General features: G+C 42.9%; 1 pseudogene; it reads left to right on the plus strand.

Annotated features, from left to right (window-relative positions):
• Positions 1 to 3,293: 3,293 nt before the first annotated feature.
• On the plus strand, positions 3,294 to 8,943 carry LOC139638086 (uncharacterized; annotated as a pseudogene).
• Positions 8,944 to 12,891: the final 3,948 nt, after the last annotated feature.

A 12,891-nucleotide genomic window follows, 5' to 3' on the forward strand; every position in this document is an offset into this window, starting at 1 on the left:
GGGGTGGCAGAAATATATATATGCTGATTTAATCGCAAACAATCATCAACATTTGCTTGGAAAAGCCCCCAAATTAAGATATTTTAACTCAAAAACATTACATTATTGTGGCACCTGAGTAAAGCATTGAATAGAAATATCTAAAGGTGGCATTAGAAATAAATAAATTGTTTTATTTCCAAATCTTCAGATATTTTTTCCAAATACATGTCTTTTTTCATTGAACATAAGCCCATCACTTAGCCTAAAATGTGGCCAGAACAGTTTTAAAAAAAATAATAATTTAACAGAACGCCTATCACTTAGCCTAAAATGTGGCCATAATAGATCATTAAAGACTCTATAGACAACTTTTTTGCTTTAACTTATCATTATGAAGTAAATGATGATTGCACAGTGTAACGGCTATAGAATAATGACACCATCAGCGTTTAGATTGGTTCCCTATAAGCCTCGCTTTCACTATGCAATTCTGTCTGCCACCGGGCACGATCTCCCGGGACAAGGAAGGCTCGACTTACGGCACAAAGGAAGTGCGTCATCCATTGCGCAACCAACAGAGGTCCGGTAGCTATCCCCAGTAAAAAAAAAAAAAAAAAAGGTAGCTATCCCCAGTAGCGGAAATGGCAGACGGTGGAACAACCGCAGTGACAGTGGAAACACTACCCTCTATCATAGCACTGAGATCGGGGTTTCTAGTTCAAATTGGGATTGTTTCTTGCTTTGGACAGTAGCAGTTTGGACAGTAGCAGGCTGCTGGTGGTAGCGTTAGCCATGTTGCTAACGTTTCTGGCTGCTAGCGGTAGCGTTAGCCATGTTGCTAACGCTACCGCTAGCAGCCAGAAAACTAACCAGGAGCTACAAGGAAGCCAGGACCAGCCAGAAACATACATCTATGTTTGTTTCTAGAACAAAAGAAACAAACATCTAACGTCACTGTGTCCTGAGTCGGACACCCTCCGCTGCTATTGTCCTAAGTCGGACACATCCGGATTGACGCACTGACGCATTTTCCGGTCTTTTCGCGGGGATTTGAAGACACCGATCGCCACCTAGTGTAAGTGGAGTGAATTTACACATAACTAAGAATCTATATGTCAAATTTCATATGAATACATGGACATTTAAATGTCCGATTACTTTAGGAAAGTGATTTTGATGAGAGAAAGCCGAGAAAGCCGTAAGAACGCGCTTGGGCGACGATTTTTACTCCTACATGTAGTGTCTGTTTTTTCACTGTAATGGCTAAACCCTGCACTCATATGAGTGAATTTGGTAGCTAGCTTTACACTGCTTTGTCTAACCAATGAAAATGTAGGACACTGAGTGACATAATCTGTAGTCGAGTTGGAGGGGGGCAGAAAAGTGGGCTGTTGAGAAAAAAAAGTTGTCGCCGCGGGAAAGATTTCAACAAAGAACAAAGAATCACGTCTCAAATGCAGTTATTTGTCTGATATCAACAACATGACAGTAGACATGAGAGATATTTTTAACATAGGATTTTAAAAAGTTGTTTTAGTTGTTCTAAAGTTTGTCTAGATCATGTATATTTTATGCACCATGATTTAAAATGAAAATAACTTGTGTGTGTGTGTGCGGGAGAGTGTGTGTCTGTGTGTATGTGTTGAAGCCAGCCAGCTCTTGTGATCAGAAAGGTTGATTATATAGATAAACCTTCAATGTAATGTTAATTAATAATAATAATACAAATAAATAATTTATATATATATATATATGTATATATATGAGTTGACCACATGTAAAACCAAAATTGAATAGATTTGACATAGACTTTGTGCTCTTGTGTGGGTTAGGGTTAGGCAAAAGAAGACAGAGCAGAAAGAAAGAAAGGCAAGAGGACAGAGAAGAAAGAGAGAAAGAAAGAAAGGCAAGAGGACAGAAAAGAAAGAGAGAAAGAAAGAAAGAAAGGCAAGAGGAAAGAAAAGAAAGAAAGAAAGGCAAGAGGACAGGAGAAAGAAACAAAGAAAGAAAGGCAAGAGGACAGAAAAGAAAGAAAGAAAGGCAAGAGGACAGGAGAAAGAAACAAAGAAAGAAAGGCAAGAGGACAGAGAAGAAAGAAAGAGAGAAAGAAAGAAAGGCAAGAGGACAGAGAAGAAAGAGAAAGAAAGAAAGAAAGAAAGGCAAGAGGACAGAGAAGAAAGAGAAAGAAAGAAAGGCAAGAAGACAGAAAAGAAAGAAAGGCAAGAGGACAGGAGAAAGAAAGAAAGGCAAGAGGACAGTAGAAAGAAAGAAAGGCAAGAGGACAGAAAAGAAAGAAAGAAAGGCAAGAGGACAGTAGAAAGAAAGAAAGGCAAGAGGACAGAGAAGAAAGAAAGAGAGAAAGAAAGAAAGGCAAGAGGACAGAGAAGAAAGAAAGAAAGAAAGGCAAGAGGACAGAAAAGAAAGAAAGGCAAGAGGACAGGAGAAAGAAAGAAAGGCAAGAGGACAGAGAAGAAAGAAAGAGAAAGAAAGAAAGGCAAGAGGACAGAGAAGAAAGAAAGAAAGAAAGGCAAGAGGACAGAGAAGAAAGAAAGGCAAGAGGACAGAGAAGAAAGAGAGAAAGAAAGAAAGGCAAGAGGACAGAGAAGAAAGAGAGAAAGAAAGAAAGGCAAGAGGACAGAAAAGAAAGAAAGGCAAGAGGACAGGATAAAGAAAGAAAGGCAAGAGGACAGAAAAGAAAGAAAGGCAAGAGGACAGGATAAAGAAAGAAAGGCAAGAGGACAGTAGAAAGAAAGGCAAGAGGACAGAGAAGAAAGAAAGAGAAAGAAAGAAAGGCAAGAGGACAGAGAAGAAAGAGAGAAAGAAAGAAAGGCAAGAGGACAGAAAAGAAAGAAAGGCAAGAGGACAGGAGAAAGAAAGAAACAAAGAAAGAAAGGCAAGAGGACAGAGAAGAAAGAAAGAGAGAAAGAAAGAAAGGCAAGAGGACAGAGAAGAAAGAAAGAAAGAAAGGCAAGAGGACAGGAGAAAGAAAGACAAGGAGCAAAAGGAAGGAGAAAAGAGAGTGAGGACCACAGAAAGAGAAAGTAAGTTAGATAAGGTGTGTGTGTGTGTGAGTGAGAGAGAGAGAGGGATTTTTTTTTACAGGAGCATCAAGATGTTAAAAGTAAAGGTGGATATAGAAATTTAAATGCTGCTTTGGTTTAAGGTAAATATACATGTCTATGAATGGTGATATGGCAATTTATAGAATTTATAACATTTTTCAACCTTATTCAAGGCATGCAATGTGCCTGTAGACGTAATTTTGAGTTTATTTCTGACACGGCATCTGAAAAATGTATATCAATTTACAGATGCCAAACATCCGGCAACTTAAGAAAAGGGAGAGGAAGACGAGGAAGTGGACCCCGGAGGCCATGGAACAGGCCAAGCAGGAGGTGGAAGCAGGCAGGCTCACTTGCAGGCAGGCAGCCAAGCGGTTTGGGGCCCGAAGTCCAGCCTGAGCGACCGAGTCAGTGGAAGGGTGGCCTCTGGCTGTGTCCATGGTCAGAGGCCACTTCTCGCCCCTGAAGATGAGAATTCCCTGGTGGAGTACTGTTTGTATTCTGCCAGTCATGGGTTTCCACTGACGAAGCCTCAGATCCTGGCCCACGCTCTGGCCATTTACAACTACCGCCACCCAAACACCCAGAAGACTGCGGTTGGCCAGACGTGGTGGATCAACTTCCGTGAGCGGCACCACCATCGCCTCACTGCCCGGACCCCAGAAATAATTGACCGTGGGAGGGCATCCTGTGCCAAGAGGGGGCCCATAAATGAATATTTCAGGCTCCTCACTGCCACCCTGGAGGAGCACGGGTTGAGGGAGAAACCCCGTCAGATCTACAACTGCGACGAGACGGGGTTTCGGCTGGACTCAATGAGGAGAAAGGTCATCGTGCCCCGAGGGACCAAACACGCTTATAGACAGGCCCAGGGAACCAGGGACCACATCACCGTCCTGGCCTGTTTCAATGCGGCTGGGGAGGATGTCCCCCCTTTTGTCATCTACAAGGGGGGATATCCAGGGGGCCCCTATAACAAGGAAGGGGTCCCTGATGCCCTCTACGGGAAGTCGCAGGCAGGGTACATGGACAGTGAGCTGTTTAGGAAGTGGTTTGTTGGGCACTTCCTGAAGTTCGCCGCCCAGGAGCGCCCGCTGCTGCTTATCTTGGACGGACACCAGTCCCACCTGGATCCAGAGCTGGTCCGGGCGGCACAGAGGGAGGGGGTCATTCTCCTGTGCCTGCCACCACACACATCTCACATCCTGCAGCCGCTGGATGTGAGTTTCTTTGGACCCTTGAAGGCAGATTTCTCTGGTCTTACAGGAGATCTGTCGGCTGTGAGCCACTCTTTCTTGGTTTCCAAGAAAGAGTTTTCAGGGGTCCTTAGGGACTCATACCAGAGGCTGAAGGATCGGAGAGTGGTGGTGGCTGGGTTCAGGAAGTGTGGCCTCTACCCTCTGGACCCGACGGCCATTGACTGGTCTCGGGTCATGCCGTCCGGGCCGCGGCGTGGGACCTCCTCACCACCTCTGCCAACCCCATCGGCATCTTCCTGGGCCACGCCTGATGCTACCCACCCCATCCAACCTCCCCTATCCCCAGTTGCCCCACCCCCAAGCCCACCTGCCACAACAACCCCGGCCCAGACTCATCCTACCCCTGCCCCCCATCCCGAGCCCACCCCCTGTCCCCACTACCCAGAATCCACCTCCCCCTCCACCTGCCAATCCTTACCTCACCCATCCCCTGGTAGCATCAGGCCAGATAACAGCAGACCTGGCCCACCTCCTGGCCGAAATCAACTACGCCCGCAACACCGGCAAGGTCAGGAGGAACACGACCAAGGCCAGGATCCTAACGGCTCAGGAGATGTTCGACGCCATCGAGGAGGCGGAGGACCGCGCTGCAAGGCGGGAGGCCCAAGCTCTGGCCAGACGAGACCGAGAGCAGCAGCGGGCCGAAGACACCAGCCCGGCAGCCACATCCTCTACCCTGCCTGGCGGCTCCCGCCCCAGCCGCAGAATGTCCCTCGGGGCTGCTCCAGCCACCAGCTCCGGCCTTCCCATCGCCGGTCCCTCAACCCCCTTGGCCCCCTCTTGTGCCTCCCACGGTCCCCGGCTGCCTGCCCCCAGCGGCACACCATCCCAAACGAGCCTGCCTGCTCAGGAACAACACCATCCCCCATCTCCTGCTGAACAAGCGGACGGTAAATCATATCTATTTTACATTTGACTGTGCATTTAATTGAATTTAAATATCGAAATGTAAGAACTACTGTGATGCACAGACATTATTGGGAGTATGTATTTTCATGTTTTAATATAAAATATTATTATTCTTTTCCTTCAGCATCAGGCTGTGGCCTCCGGGGGTCCCAAATGTCTTCCTCTCCCTCCCAAAGTAAATCCTTTATATAATCTGTAAAAACAAACAACATTTTAACATGTTGGTGACAGTAGCCTTGATGAAGAATAAACAAGACATGTCTAAGCTTTGTCTCTTATTTTTACAGCCTCCAACCTGGCTTTGGTGTCCTTGTCGTTCAGCTCCTCCTTGTCTGCTGGACCCACAACATCCACCGGTAGTGTACTTCATGTTGACTGTCTTTGCATGCCAACACATGATAATCAGGCAATTTTCTTACAATTTTTTTGTGTGTGAATAGGTCACACCGCTGGGAAAACAAGGCAGGAGCCGACTGTTTGGCGGTGTGGCCGGTGCAGGAAACCTGACCCTCCGCAGAATTCGGAGGGATTGGTGTCGTGGGTCCAGTGTGACAACTGTCACAAATGGTTCCATGCCATTTGTGTAGGCTGGGAGGAGGAGCTGGACGACGACGACGAGGACTTTTGGTGTTTTTGGTGTCTTGACATTTGATTTTGTTTGTCTTATTTATTTATTTATTTTTATTTGAATTTTTTGTCCTGTCTATTTTATGTTTATCAATAAATGTTTTATGTTTATCAATAAATTGCTTTAATCTTTTCCATCATTTGTTATAGTCATTTGTCTTTGATTCAGACATTACCATTTTAGTCATTAACACTTATGTTTATAGTCCTGCCATAAATACTCTTGTGTGTGTTACTGGCAATTGTTATACTGTATGTACATATGTATGAGTGTATAATTGCTCAATTTAATGCATCAGCTGGTATTTTGTAAGTGATCAAACTTAGAAGAGAGTTTAACAAAACATCCAGCAGGTGGCGGTAACGCAGCAAAATGGAAATTAAGGAGCCTTAACTGTATTATTTGGAGTTGTTGAAGCATGTTATCTTATTGTGAAGGACGGAAGTACGGTGCCGGATGTTTTTTCATGATTGATGTAGACTTGGTTGACTCAGGAACAACCTAAAGGCCCTGCAAAATCAGCAGCGCGTAGTGTTTACAGCGTGAAGAGAGGGGTGTCCGACTCAGGACAAGCCTAGCGCGCAGCTAAATGACCGGCGATAGCGTCCTTTTTCCGACTCTGGTAAAGACAAATCTAAAGTAAATGATTAAAACGATATATGGTTAGAAAGGTAATAGGTTATACTTGACTTTTACACCATTAAACTAGTTGGAAACATTACATGATCGTTTATAACAGTAGTTAAAGCAAAATTTTAATAGAATGTTAGCAAAAAAGTGTCAGACTCAGGACACACTTCCGTTAACTATGTTTGTTTCTGGCTGCTAGCGTTAGCTATCGTAGCTAGCGTTAGCAACGTTAGCTAACGCTAGCTAACGCTAACGCTAGCAGCCAGAAACAAACAAATGATCCATTGTCCGTTTGATAATCTAAACAAAGAACACGTTTGCTTGCAGTGGCCTTTCTAAAATGAGCAGTAGTGAAAGTTACTATATTGTGTTATGATCAAGGAGTTGATAAGCAGACAGATGGTTTGTTCTATTGCACAGAGCTAGGCTCTAATGGAAAGTGATCCGGTTGTCTTTGCAACAGCAGCGCAAACAACAATACCACTTGGAAACGCTAGAGGGGGACAACGGGGGGAAAGTTGAAAAGTTGTCTGTATCCACTTTAAATTATATGCGTTAATTTACGTTTTTTAACGTGTTATTTTTTAAAATGAATCTAAATTAATGCATCAAATTTGACAGCCCTAATATATACACAAAATCATTACGTTCGTTACGTTAAAACAAATGTCCTGCAGTCCCTGTAACCATAGTAACTCACTCTCACTCCTGCCTGCGTGCGCACGGCGTGAGAGGACAGGGAGAGACGCTGAAGAGCCGCTGACTGATATTACTCTGAGCACCATGCATGGGAATAAATTAGGGCTGGGCAATATATCGATATTATATCGATATCGTGATATGTGACTAGATATCGTCTTAGATTTTGGATATTGTAATATGGCATAAGTGTTGTCTTTTCCTGGTTTTAAAGGCTGCATTACAGTAAAGTGGTGTATTTTTCTGAACTTACCAGACTTCTAGCTGTTCTATTATTTGCCTTAACCCACTTAGTCATTATATCCACATTACTGATGATTATTTATCAAAAATCTCATTTTGTAAATCTTTTGTGAAAGCACCAATAGTCATCCCTACAATATTGTCGCAATATTGATATCGAGGGATTTGGTCAAAATATTGTGACATTTAATTTTGTCCATATCACCCAGCCCTACTTACAACTGAACATTTAGCCCACTTCGTAGAAAATACCGATATATATATCATGTATCGCCATTCAGCCTAAAAATACAGAGATAGGATTTTTGGTCCATATAGCCCAGCCCTAGAATAAATTACAATATAATTGTGTATATTTCTCGCTTTCCCCCGATGGTCTGAATAACTCGCTGCTGCGCTGTGCTGCTCTGTCCGTGTGCTGTCAGTGTCCTTTTTTCGCGTTGCGTCGTTATCAGTTATGAATTTGTTTTTCACTGCGTGAGAAAATGGACTTGTGGCGTGAGTGTGTGTGAAAAATGTCAATTGCGTGAGTCTCACGGTCAATGCGTGAGAGTTGGCAGCTTTGTGAACTCGCTTGACATTATTATGTATGAAACTGCCAATCAGATTTATTTAGTTATTAATCTTTAACCCCTGGTTATACTACAGCTATTTGCTCATCAACCTCATTCCTGCCCATTGGACTATCGTTATCTTCTTCTTATTCCTGCCGTTACTGTTGTGTCACAGACGGTCACAGATGAAGTCGTTCTGAATGCACATTAACAGCTCCTGTTGGGGAGGGGTAGGAGTTTACAGGGAGCGTCATCTCTTGCTGCATTCACTTGCACTCGGACATCGGAGTTTCGCTCTTGTAAATTTCCGACCAGCCACAACTTTTCATATTTATATTTTTGAATTAGATTGTCCAAAACTGGGGTGGCAAGGCATTTTTTAGGGGTGGCAGCTGCTAACCCATGCCACCCCGGTAGATCCGCCGCTGGAAAGCAGTATGCTATAATATTACCCAATTTATGTTTTGTGCAGTCTAAGATGAAGCTATTCATTCCCATCTACTATAACAGGTGTGTAGGATAACCATGGCCTGCTGTGTCCTGCATAACATCGCTAATAAAGGCGGTGTACCTGCACCAGTTCTGCCACCTCCACTGGACATGCCGCAGGACCCGCCTATTGGAGCTGACAACAGGCCTGCTGTTCAACTTCGCCAACGACTAATTGCTCGTTTTTGAAGTAAGGATGCATAACTGGGCGTATACACATGAGGCTAATTCAAACAGATTTTTATTTATTTTTAGCATTCAGAGCTGAACTTATGTCCTTCAGCGTGTTTGACATTCCTGCCAGTGTGGCCGCAATTTGGCCAATAGTTTGCAATATCATCTCTTGATTCTGTAGGACAGCGGCAGACACCACCTCCGCCCGTGGTGGTGCAGTGGTGGTTGAGGGTCTCCTCCGGCCAGCAGTGGCAGAGTCCAGTGGAGCCTGTGACAGAGGCACATCCACAGCGGCTGACGACGATTGTGCCTGACCTATAATAAAATAAATAAATAAACAACGTGACTTCCATTTTCCTCCATACTCTGATGAAGGCCACTAGGCCTGTTTGTTGACATGGCCAGAATAAATTGGTGCAACTGAGATTAGTCAACTTTGTCCTGAAGATCTGTGTGTGTACTACCTTTTTACCTTTGGGTATTCAACGTTGGAACTACAATAAATTGCTTCAGAATTGTTTGAGGTCTTTGTCAAGATTATCCAAAACATTGTAAATACTGTTTTCTTATTTTCCTTTACTATGCAAAGTTGAGTTGGCTCTGAGACCAAGGATTTTGTTACTGGTAATGATGTACATTGTTATCTAGTACATGACAATAAACTTGAACTTGTAATGGGTTGATCACATGAACGCCATACAAACACAATTTATAGTCTTACCATCTGATGAAGATGCAGCCTGGATTTTATCTGTGTCCATTTCCAATTCCGACAGGACACCCGATATTGAGGTCTCTCCAATTATGCTGCTTATCCTCTGATCCGTTTCGGATAGCGTTCCAGTGCCCTGCCCTCCTCCCGTGGCTGATAAACTGCGCCTACTCGTTGAGATCCTTTTTTTGCAGTCCAGTTTCATGTCAAGCCACTTTTTTTTTTAACCTCAGCAGTGGTGCGTTCTTCTGCAGAAACAGCCATAATATCCTGCCATGCTTTAGTTTTATCAGTTCCCGTGACGCCGCTGCTTACGCTTTGGAAAATTATATATTTTTTCTCATCCACACATAAGAGTAAGACTTCAATTTCGCTCTCCGCAAAGTTTCTCTTCTTCGCTCTTCTTTTGGCCTTGCACACGACCCTTCAGTCTGCACGGGGCGTTTAACTATGCAAATTGATTTGCACAGGCATGCATATCCAATTTACGAATGATTGGCATTCATCATTTGACACACCTGTGGTCCGCACAAATCGAGGTTGTCCGCATTTTTCATGAATCCGACGTTGGTCTTTTCTTACGAACAGAAATACGCAAAATATATGAGGAATTTTCGAAAAGATTCGTGAATGAGGCCCAATGTGCTTAATAGATTATTTATGAAATAAAATGTAATTGAGTGCATACCAGACCATGGTTTCATACATGGTTTTTATACAACTTCTGTGTGTACTCACTTCTCAAGTCTTGTGCTTAAAGCAATATTCCACTTAGTTTTAACATGGGGGTTATTTGGCACTTGACCACTATGCATGGACGGATTATCATGACCACGGGCCCTGGACACAAACTCGCCACGGACCCCTACCTACACATGCAAATAGTAGTTTTGGTCGCACAATAGCACAGGGCAACCCACAACCACACAGCATGTATTACATTGAAATTATATTCGTTATTTTGACATGTTAAATTACTGCCATTTTAGGTCTGTTTCGTTCTATACATGCCATGTACAGCACAGTATATACATCTTTAGGAGTAAAACACACACCTTAATAAAACCACAAACAACAAACCGTAAAAGAATAATGAACATCACAGAGCCACAGCTACGACCTCACAAAACCGCAGTGAAAAATATCCTGCCTTAAACCACCGGCTTTCTTCTGGACTTCTTTGAAGAAAAGTCGTTGATCAGGTCGTCAAAGTCCAACTCTCGGACGAGTTCCGATTCGAAGGCCATGAGTGACAGCATGTTCAGGCGTCTCTGTGCCATTCTTGTCCTTAGTTCATTTTTTATCCTGGACATTTGCGAAAAGGACCGTTCTCCAAGCTGGTCTGCCAGCTCGATGTAGCTGGTCTAAGCTGGTCTGCCAGCTCGATGTAGCTAGTCATGCTGGTCAAGTTGCCAGCTAAATTTCCTGTGGTAGGCTACCTGAATATGTTGCTGTGGTATTCCTGCGACACTTAATTTTGGTACCACAGAACAAGCAAAATCTGTGGTACATTACCAGAGGCTTTATGGTAATGTACCATATACCACACACTGCATGTCCTATGGTAATGTTAATGCTATGGTAAATATTTTTATGGTATTTTTCCACATGGTCAATTCCAGCATTGGATGTGACATCTGAACTCAAATGGACTAATAAAACATCTTAGGGAATATACTGATTAAGCATAAATGCAGCATTCATACAGAATTTTAATAGAAACTCATAGGGAGACAGTCCACAACATTTGTTAAATACATTTAAATCTAAGTGTCATGGCAAAAAAAATAAAACACTCCATTATGACATGAAATGAACAGGCTTTTCCAAAATATTTTCTGCAAACTCTGAATTTTTACATGCAAAAAGACTATCTACAGAGTGCTGTATATAAAAATTATAATTTAATCCCATAACATCACATTCCCCAAAAGTTCCCGTTTGTTTGTGGAAAATAGTAAAAATAAAGAAAAGATTTGTGTCCAAACTTTCAGTTTTATTTATTCTCTTCTTGTGTGGGGTGCAGTAAGACATGTATATATTTGCTGATATTGTACTGCTATGTATGCATGCAATGATGCTGTATTATTTCAGTCCCAAACACACACCCCCATTGCTCTTTCTTTAATGTTGTTTGGGATGTGTCTGCACAAGACAGTTAGTAGGCCATTTGGGACGCATACAGGTGTGTGCTGCTAATGTTATGAGCTTGCGCTGGTTTTCAGTTTGTAGTTACCGGCAGAAGCAGCGGTGCCAGCGGACCTACTTTTGTACATATTATTATTTTCCAGGTGAGTCAACTGTCACCGAGCACCTATCCATAGTAATGTAGGTAAGCTAACCAAACCATTATTTCTGTTCTAGGTTGCCATTTATGTGTTTTTATGATCAGCTAACGTTAGCTGAATAACCGTGTTTTAGCTGGGTTAGCGTTAGCGCGCTACCGCGGCAGCGAACGAGTGCTGTTTAACAGTCATATTTGCATTTGGAAAGACATTTGGAGTCAAATATGAAGTTGGGTTGACTTCCAGGCATGGACTGTTTGTTTGGTGATATGTGTTTTGTGCTGTTGAATTATTCTAACTTAAAAAGGAGCCAAAGTCTTTAGTTCGTTTTGTAGCATAAGCTAACGTCACATCAGCAGCAGACCGTCGCCATGGTAACGGCGTACAAGGCAGTGACTTTGGTTGTGAGTTTTTATGAATTAAAGTGCAGTCTTTAATGATTATTTGACAACCATCTGGACAATATATCTATGTAATATAAATATGGTGATATGAGACTATATGGTCTGGGATTTGTTATATAATATATGGTGATATAGCTTAGTCTTTTCCTGGCTTTAAGGCTGCATTACAGTAAAGTGATCACATTTTCTGAATTTATTCAACTGAGCTGAGTGAAATTAACAATGCCTCTCTACCGGTTTCATTACTAATGATAATTTCTCAAAATGTTCTTCTGTGTAAATATGAAAACACCAGTAGTTCTTCACAAAATGTCATCACATTATCGATATAGAGATATAAATAACAATCAATAAAATGTGCCTATTCTCTCTTTTGCGTTACGGATCGGGGTGGTTGAGACCAAAGCACTCTCACTCTCTCTCAAAGGTACTTTATACCCACACATACATATACAGGGATTAAAGTTCTCCGTCGCTACGACGGATTTCCGTCAATTGGATTCCAGAGAGGCCATGTATGAGATCAGTGTGGATCCGAAGGGGGAAAAAAAGCGAGGGGAGGGGGGTGTTACGGGACTTAGGAATCACGCTACCAGGTGATAGGCAGCTGATTTGTATAGGCATACAATCTACTTGGATGTCGGTAATTATACATAGGCCTATATAGCCTATAGCCTATATTTGTCGTTAGGCCATAATATTCTCGAATGCCTAATCCGTCTTTTTCTAGCAGCTAAGAATCGTGACAGTTTGCAATTAGATGAGCCCGAACGCCGTTTTCACCTGCATGCGCACACTAATTTCCCCTCATCCCTATAGCACTTGGCCTGCGAGGACGTCCTATCCGTCTTCATTATACAA

This window comes from Centroberyx affinis, unplaced genomic scaffold, assembly GCF_046629955.1.
Source record: "Centroberyx affinis isolate AG114_WGS23_722 - 3 ecotype Tasmania unplaced genomic scaffold, CSIRO-AGI_Caff_v1 ptg006094l_1, whole genome shotgun sequence".
Lineage (NCBI taxonomy): Eukaryota > Metazoa > Chordata > Actinopteri > Beryciformes > Berycidae > Centroberyx > Centroberyx affinis.